The sequence below is a fragment of the Epinephelus lanceolatus genome, chromosome 2 (genome assembly GCF_041903045.1).
Source record: "Epinephelus lanceolatus isolate andai-2023 chromosome 2, ASM4190304v1, whole genome shotgun sequence".
NCBI lineage: Eukaryota > Metazoa > Chordata > Actinopteri > Perciformes > Serranidae > Epinephelus > Epinephelus lanceolatus.
The window spans coordinates 37627766-37636587 of NC_135735.1; positions in this window are offsets into that span (position 1 = coordinate 37627766).

Genomic DNA, 8822 nt, shown 5'->3' on the forward strand with positions numbered 1-8822 from the left:
TTAACAGGTGGGGAACAGAAATATACAGGAGTAAATACACGCTTTATCTCTGTGTGAGTATGTCCCACCACACTAAGCATGGACTGGGCTCTTCCCTCTCGGTTCCTCGCTTAAGTATCGATTGAGCTGTGCAGTATTACAGAAACACTTGAATCTCAGGTGGCAGGAATGTGTACAATTGATCTCTTCCACTGTGGCTCCCAGCAGTGGCTTTTTGCTCCACAACACAGAGCACCACAGGAAGAGCCGGGCGAACACACTGAAACACAATCGCTCCAGACTAAGCGGGGCTGTCCCAGCCTGCCCTGTTCACTGTCACAATTTATTGTAGTGCTGTGAGTCTCATCCACTCCTCTGCAGCTGAGAATGTGCTTTCAGCAGTCACAGATTATGTACACTTTATATTATGAACAAACTCATAGGAGAAATGTACACGCACTGCATCTTCACAGCCTCCTGCAAACACACTCCTGAATATTTTGATTCATTCATATTATCTAAAGTGTTTTTATTTTAGCTTGTGCTGGTTATTTTTTAGCCAGTCTGAGGGAAATGGCTTGATGGGCTTTTGCTGCAGTGTCTGGAGAGGATGGGAACCATCAGCAAAGAAACATTACTCTCTTTCACTGTAAGCCACTCCTGTCCACTTACTGTACACTTGAATGTTCATTAAAGGGCTGGCCTTAAGTAAGGGCTGTATGCACAGCTGCCACGCTGCAAAAATAACATAATTTGTTTTCAGTGTAACTTGTGTTGAGAATTATTTTACACAACATTTTTATAATAGTTGATCTACTGCATTCTGCTTTGTCTGGGCAAAAAGGTAAACTTTTTGTTTTAATGGGTTTGGGTATATGAATAATTTATTACTAAATTAAATAAATGGCTTTCTAGGAAAAATTTTAAATGAGAAAAAAATATTTTTTATAACACATGCCTTGCATTTCAGAAAAAACTGAGGATAGAATAATTCGTTACTCCTGGTTGAGAAAACTGTTGGCACTTTCAGATGGGTCATATGGTGTGTGTGTGTGTGTGTGTGTGTGTGTGTGTGTGTGTGTGTGTGTGTGTGTTCACTGTAGTCTGTCAGGAGAAAAAGCAAAAATAAAGTAAAAGAAAACAAGTAAAGTGCTTCTTGACTCATCAACAACAGCATCAGAGGGGTTTATTCTGTTTAATATCTCCTGTTTCTGCCCTCCACAGTCCTTCAGGGTGCAGGTCAGGTTGAGATGAAGCTTCACGGAGGTAATCTTGGGAAGCTGGAGCCCCCTCCCACATCTTCTGTCTTGTGCTGTCAGCCCTCCTGAGTCGATACAAACCGTAGCCTGGGGCCCGGCCTGGACTCCCCACTGAGGTTCTGGCCCACCACTGGGAGATCAAAGACCCGCGGAGAACAATGGTGAGCCTCATTTAGTCGGCCGCGGTTCACTTTCTCCGGATGCACTGCCACACCTGCCCACACTGTCAATCACACTCAGGTGACGGACCTGCTCAGAGGCCTACTTCCTGCAAGAAAATACATCTGTTGTGCCCATATGTTGAAAAAATATCTATATCTAGTCTGACTCATACTGCAAGTTGAAGCCCTAAAGTATGAATGTCATATGCCTCTCACTTATAATTGTATTTGTGACACAGTAATTTTGTCTCACCTTTAATTTCCCTAACACAGCCTTTAGTTGTATTTCATCGTATAAAACAGTAATTCTTTTATAAGCCTCTCCCTAATTTGCGTTGTCATTTTCCTCCAGCCATTTCATGCTGGTTTTATCTTCCTGTGGTTCTCATCGCGCTTCCTGTGGAAAATGGAGCCTGTCTGCAGCGTGTACACAGCTGGTTGGAAGACAAGACCTCCAGATTGTAAGTACAAACAAGAAGCAGGATTTTTCAGGCCTGTACACTCTCACAGTTATCACAGACGAGCAATCAAAGTCTTCTAGGAAATATCCATCCTGCTCAAAACCAGACACTTTTTTTCTTCACTCTGCTCCTGTTTGCTCTCTATTGAAGTTGTGCTTTGGTCTTATGAGATTGTCTTTGCATGGTTTATTTTTATGGCACAGCAATCTGGAGACTATCCAAATGTCAAGGTCATTTATCTTGCAGTTCATCCGCTCCTTGGCTTTGTGTGGTGAGAAAGAGAGGCACAGACCCCATATTGCATTTCATGACCTATTGTGTCAAATGAGTGCCCAGACAAACAGGTGGGAGCCCTAATGTGAGCTGCTCGTGGGCCAGACTCACCAAACTTGAGGCTCCCTGGCCCATTCTTTAATAAGGCACTCATGCTTGCAGAACGACCACAGTGCTCTGTTTCCCTCATCGTCAGATGGGAACCTTCAGGGATGCTAATGAACATACAGTGAGGGTTTGTCTCACGGACAGTGCTCCTGCTATCTGCCTCTCCCAGTTTATCATCACCACTGAAATTGCAAGCCCGTTTTACTGGGCTTTTACAACAAGGGGGACATTTAGCCCATTGTGATGCTAATTCTTTAAAATTTGATGTCTTGGGTTTGTTCTTTCAGGTCACGATAGGTTTATGAGACTGGCTCTTTTGACAGAGTACAAGCACCTTTTCTGTAATAACGGAAAAAAACCCGCAGTCAAGGGTTGTCCTCATTGCCCCCAAAGGCAAATTTAATTTAATGTGCATTTCCATTTTAAGATGAATCGCGTTCCCTTGTTTTGTACAGTAGAAAGGAGACAGATCGTCTTTCTTTGGTTTTAAAGAACAGCTTCGAGATTAAGTAGGCTGATTGTGGCCCTTTCACCATCAGAATTACGGTTGGTAACCCTAGCCAGGCCTGTCTGCTCTGGGGCTGAAACACACACAGAGATGGGGACACTCTCTGTTAATGTCATCTCACAGATTCAATTTCCTCATCGCGATCTTACCTCGAGTCCCACAACCTCTGACACATATTCTTATTCTTTCTCACAGTGTCAAAGCATGCTAGTGAGATGGAAAGATATTCTTCAGTTGCAGCAATGTTGATATTGAGCGTCAAGATGGGGTGTCAGAGCAACTAGGAAGAAGCCCTTCAGCCGCTTGTCAGGTGTGTTTGATTCCATAGGTGCTCCGGAGAGATGTCTTGAGTTTATTGAATTTGTCATTTTCGGCCTGGGAGTGAAAAGGGCACCTGTGTGCCGCCGTAAGCCCCCGCGCCAGGACCGCCACCCACATCACACGATGACAGCTGATGTGCAGGGACAACCCTGAAGCTGTTTGATTTTTTTTTTTTTTTTTTTTTTGAAAGCAGTCCATCACCATCTGCGTACATTATTCATCAGGAAAACAGCTGAAAGGATATTTACTTTGTCAATTTTCTCATAAAAGCTTCCTCGGGCACAAAAAAGTCACCCGTGGTTACAGCAAGAAAAACTTAGCTATTTCGGAGGCAGGTTCAGCACTCTGTCAGACACAAATTGAAGGCTGTTGTAGTTGTGGATACTGGCCACCCACATCAGTGCTAGATCAAAGCAATGGCCTGCTACAGCGGCTGAATATTCAGTGACGTTATTGGAGTGTGATAGGTTCTTCTGCTCAGTCAGTGACTGTGGGAAAATGAGGACGGTCTGATAGAGATTTTGCTCCGTTTTACTGTCTTTTAATGGGCTTTGGGGCTGCTGTACAGTGTATCTATCAGGTGGAGATCACAGATCTGCCACCCACTCCTTTAAACACTACTCACCTCTTTAGTCAATGTTGGCTTTCTCATTGGACATCTTGTTTTAGAGAAGAGGAAAATGGTTTCCTCTGTGAAATGTGTAATCAAATGTAAGATAAGAAATGCATTAGGTCATGGCAATTCCCACAATGTGCTGTCTGAAATGGTGATGTGTGTGAATGTGTGTGTCTGTGTGTGTGTGTGTGTGTGTGTAACTCAACTGCACCACCACAGTTAGATGTTTGACTCCCACTGGGTCCGCCAGCGCTAAAACTGCATCGCTCATCAGATGAAAGCATCCACTAAATGGCAGATGTTATGATTACATGATTTCATGGACGTGTAAGTGTGGGTGTGTTTTAGTGTGCAGCCTTTTTGTACATGCCTTCCTCATGCTCAGTTAAGTCCATGCCACCTGTGATTAATAAGAGATATCCCAGATCCAGCGGGTTAATGTTTAATCAATCAACTGGGAGAGAAGCCTCTAAATGGCCTAGTTTATTTTTAACCACTGCATCACATTAAATGCACAAAGGTTTTAGGCAGCCAAAACTCATTATTTTTGCTTTCAGCTAATGTTTATCAATCTGTAGTGAGAATATTTTACACCAGGCCTATATGCTTGTTTTCCTATCTGGGAAAAGTAAGAAAGGTTTCGGCTATCAAGAACACAATGTTGTCAAAAGAAAAGACAGAATGAAGTGATTTTAAGGTTTAAAATCTCAGAACAAGGTCAAAATGTTTTACAGCGATAGTGGTGATATTTTGTTTCTTTCCCTCCGTCCTTATTAGTAATATTAGTAACACTGCTACTGTGTGTTTCCTTTCCACTGTGAGCTGCTACTGTGTGACTTGGCTGAAGCACTTGCACTATGAAATCAACACCCCACTCAGCAATAATGCTCTCTGAGGCTTGGCCAGTTTACTAAATAATCGATCCAAATAAAAGCAGCAGATAAAATTGACTGACCCTCATATACTTAATTATTGCAGCTATTTGACCAAATAGCATTTTTCAGGATGCTGTGTGTCACAGGCCATCAATATTCCTTTAATCGCTGTTAGTTATTGCCCTACTTTGTTACTGCTGTGGATGGCCAGTCTCCAGTGGTCAGTCTGGCCCAGGGCAGTGAGGGAATGAGATGCTAAATGGTTGCGCAAACAATTTGATTATGCTGTTTAATTCCCGTCATATAGATCTGCCGGGCCTGCTGATGCACTCATTTCTGTGAGGCTGTACAGCAGAGTGCTGACCTGCTTACCTCACACCACCGGCCCTGAAAGAACTGCTTTTTCCTCCATGGCCTCTGGATCAATAGTGACTGCTCCCTGGGTATGGACCGGTGTCTTCACCTCTCACCAGTAACCTTTCAGCTTTCGTATTATGGAGCACTGTTCAACATCCAGTCTAAGAACAAATGTTGCGTTTGTGGTCTCGTCCGCAGGCCCCCAGTCCTTACCTTGCTGAGCCAAGGTGTTGTAATACAAGGAGATTTGAGGGTTAACTCTCCCTGTAGACGCAGACCACCTCAGCCAAGTGAAAAATGAGAAATGAGCAGGGCAAGCTCTCAGGCCCAGTTGCCCAGTTCCCGAAATTAACATTTCAATTCAAAACCAATAATAACGCATTGTGTCTGGCATGAATGAGTGCTGCTGCAAAGGGAAGGCGATACCTCCTGTTCCTGTGTCAATGAAAAAGCTCCTTCATCTTCTGCTAAAGGGCCCACACAGTCTGAGGTCAGCCAGTCAGCCTTGGTTACACTGCACAGGCATGCCTGGGTGGATGGCTCGAGCTTCCCGGTGCCTTTACAAAAGCCAGGAACTACAAACACACACACACACACACACACACACACACTCACAGACATAGACATACATACACATTCACAGAAACACTCATGTCATGCTCTGCCTGAGGTTGATGGCTCTCAAGTTTTGCCAAGGACTACTTAGCACTTTGAAAGAAAAGTACACTTCGTGTTATTTGAAATTGGTTGAGTAACTAATTGCAATATCATATGACCATTTCAGACTCGGCAGCTTATTATGATTTGAAACATAATAATTGCATGAAGGTAAATAATCTTTACATGTGCATACCACTTGCTTTTCCTTCTGATGGTCTGTTAGGGCTGCATTCAGGTTACATCTCGAGTGTATGTCTCTGTTCAGGTCAAACCCTCTGATATGCCCACTGACAGGAGATCTTGGGCAGTCAGTAGGGATCACAAATAAACACACTGTGTTGTGGGGTTTTGGGCATTTTGGCTTTTGAGAATGGGATTGGGAGCCAGGCTCTGTGGCTCTGCCAAGAAGGTGTCAGAGCCGACCTCTGCTACATGCTCCCCTCCATCAGAGAGCAGATTACCAGTCTGGGAGGTGAGAAAGAGGGACACAGGGCAATTTTAAGAGAGCACTGTGGCTCTTTCTACTGAGACTGAAGGGGTGCAAGAGCCTATATGCTAGCTGTCTGCTCCAAGCGATAGGAGCTTTGTTAGTCTGAGGGATTCCTTACATCCACTGCACTGTCCACTGGCAGGAGGCTTGTCTGGGTGGGTTAATCTTACATCGCTGATGTTTCACTTTTCTGTGCTCAAGTTTCAGGTGTTTTGCACTAAAACATTGGTCAGGGATGGTACCATCAAAAACATCTTAAAAGGTCGAGATCTACACAGTCAACATTGACATGGAAGCCATTCAACCCCCTTGGTGTTGTATTAAACATAAAATTAACCTCAAAAAGGGGCTCTGGGAACAGGTAAGCCAGGAAATTAAAACCGGCATAGTTACCAGGACAGTTTAAGGCTCGAACATACTTTCCACATTACACATCTGTTCCATTCATACTACAATTGAGGGTGCACATCCCATACCAGGCATGCACATTTCCTTTCAGGTGGTGATGGTAATGTATCATATTGTTGTTTGACAAAAAGCATGCATGTTAGGAAAGACAAGAAGGAAGAAGAACACATGTGTTTGCTGTTTTTATCTGAACAACAACAAAAAATGCAAAAAGAGAAAATCTAATGTGAAATCGCTTAACGAGAACAGGGGTTATCTTTTGGAACTCCATACAGGGGTCCACGGCAACCTGCACAAACATGGGTGGATGGGCATTTACGTTACCAAAGTAGACGCTCACGGACACACACGTGAATAGTAAGAAGCTGTCTTGAGGCAGCATTGTCAGTCTTGTGCGGGAATCTACAATATTAGAAAAGGTGTCAGAGAAATGTCAGTGTTTCTCAGCACTTCTCAGCTAATTAGTTGTCAAATCAAAGCACCTTTTCCGACTGTTAAAACACCTGCAGTTTAAAGAACCACTCTCATCTAAAAACCTTTTTTTGTTTGTTTGCCTGTTGTTTTTTTTTAAGTATTTTTATTATCATTATTGTTATTATTATTTGTGAATCACTGAAATGTGGCGTGGTGTCCAACCAGCCAGCGTAATGCACTGCATATGGTTCCACTTTTTAATGACAGACCTTATATTAAGTTTGAAAATGATACCAAGACATTAGAGACTACAAACATATGATTTTTATGTATGAGGATGAACTGCTTAGAATGTTACATTGCATATCTGTACTGAGATATTTATATGTAAATCCAGTAAACGAGAGCACAACCTGCTTGTTCTTTGCAGTTTCCAGGTGTGTAAAAGGTAAAAAAAAATACAGCACAACAGGCCATATAGCGATTGGTTATTGTGTGTTTTTGTGAAATGCCTTGACTGGCCAAGGCAGCATCTTTTGGCTGGCAGTGATGACATCAGTGCTCCCAGCGAAGAGGCCAGCTCCACTAATAAGGCGCTGCTGGGATTGCTGCCCGCTTAGGTTGTCAATGAGTCTGTCTTGATCTGAGGATTAGGCCAGTCGTTCCAATTACAGCCTGGTGCCTTGAGGTTTGTCAGGCATTGACACAGACGCCTGTCGATGGCCCTGGTGCATATTCCAGGACCCCGCTGAGTGACAGGCGCCAGCGTGCCAAGAGACGATGACACACTGTGAGTGTGTGTGTGAGACATGTGTGTGTGTGTGTGTATACGTGTCTGTTCATGTCTATCCCATATCATTAGGTTCTTATCCATGTCATAGCTCTCAGCTGAAAATGAACCTGTCCTACTGCGTATAAACTACGAAGCACAAGTTAGAGTAGTGTGTGTGTGAGTGTCTCATTTCCATGGCAGAGATATCGACTCCTCATGACAGTCCATCCTACACACATGAAGAAGCAAGAATACAGGTATTAGACTGATGATGTATCAGTCTTGTATCCTGGCTGGCGGTCTTTTACAAAGACCTTAATGCAAATAAATTATTATCAATTCATGATGTAGTCCAGGAATTATCTTGTGATGATAATTATTATTTTTTGTTTGTTCGTTTCCTTTAGCCTGAATTGTCTATATTCTCCTATATTGGAATGTATAATATAGAGCAGGGGTTCTTAATGTTTTGATGACTGAGTGCCAATTTAGGGAACCAGCATATGATCGAGGGCTGCACATATAAATCAAAATATTATTCCATCTCATTTCCACAGTAAACTGCCAAGTTGTCTACCAAAATTGCTAACTTTAGCTAGCAGCACTAGTGTTGATGACAAAACGTAATTGCCATGACACTCACAAGGTGCCACTAGTTGCCATGCAACCAGTAGCTTTCTATATGCGCCCTGATGAGCATCGATGAGCATCTGTTGTCCTAGTTTTTGTGGTTTGTCTCACACACGGCACTAGTCGGCCCTTGTCAGGCTGTTTTTTTTAGCTGATTCAGCATGTTGAATCAGAGTTGGAGATGGCAAAACTGATTGGCAGTTCAGCTCAGTGCACGGTAAGAGAAACGGAAGTGAGAAAAGTAAACGAATGACTAAAGTGAAGAGAGCATGGAATCAAAAGAAACTTATTATAATAGGTGAGATTATTCTTTAGCCATTGAGCTCTTTAGCAGAAACAGTTTGTAATTGTTCGTGTTATTGTAGCACTGTGACCACATGGTATACATCATTTGTTCTGTCAACATCAGGTTCTGTTGGTCTTCCAGTTTCCCTTTTTGGATGAGAAACACAGACTACCACCATCTGCTGGTACAGAGTTATTTCCTCTGATGCAGGGGCAGTACGCACATGCTAGTCTGCCGCTGGCTG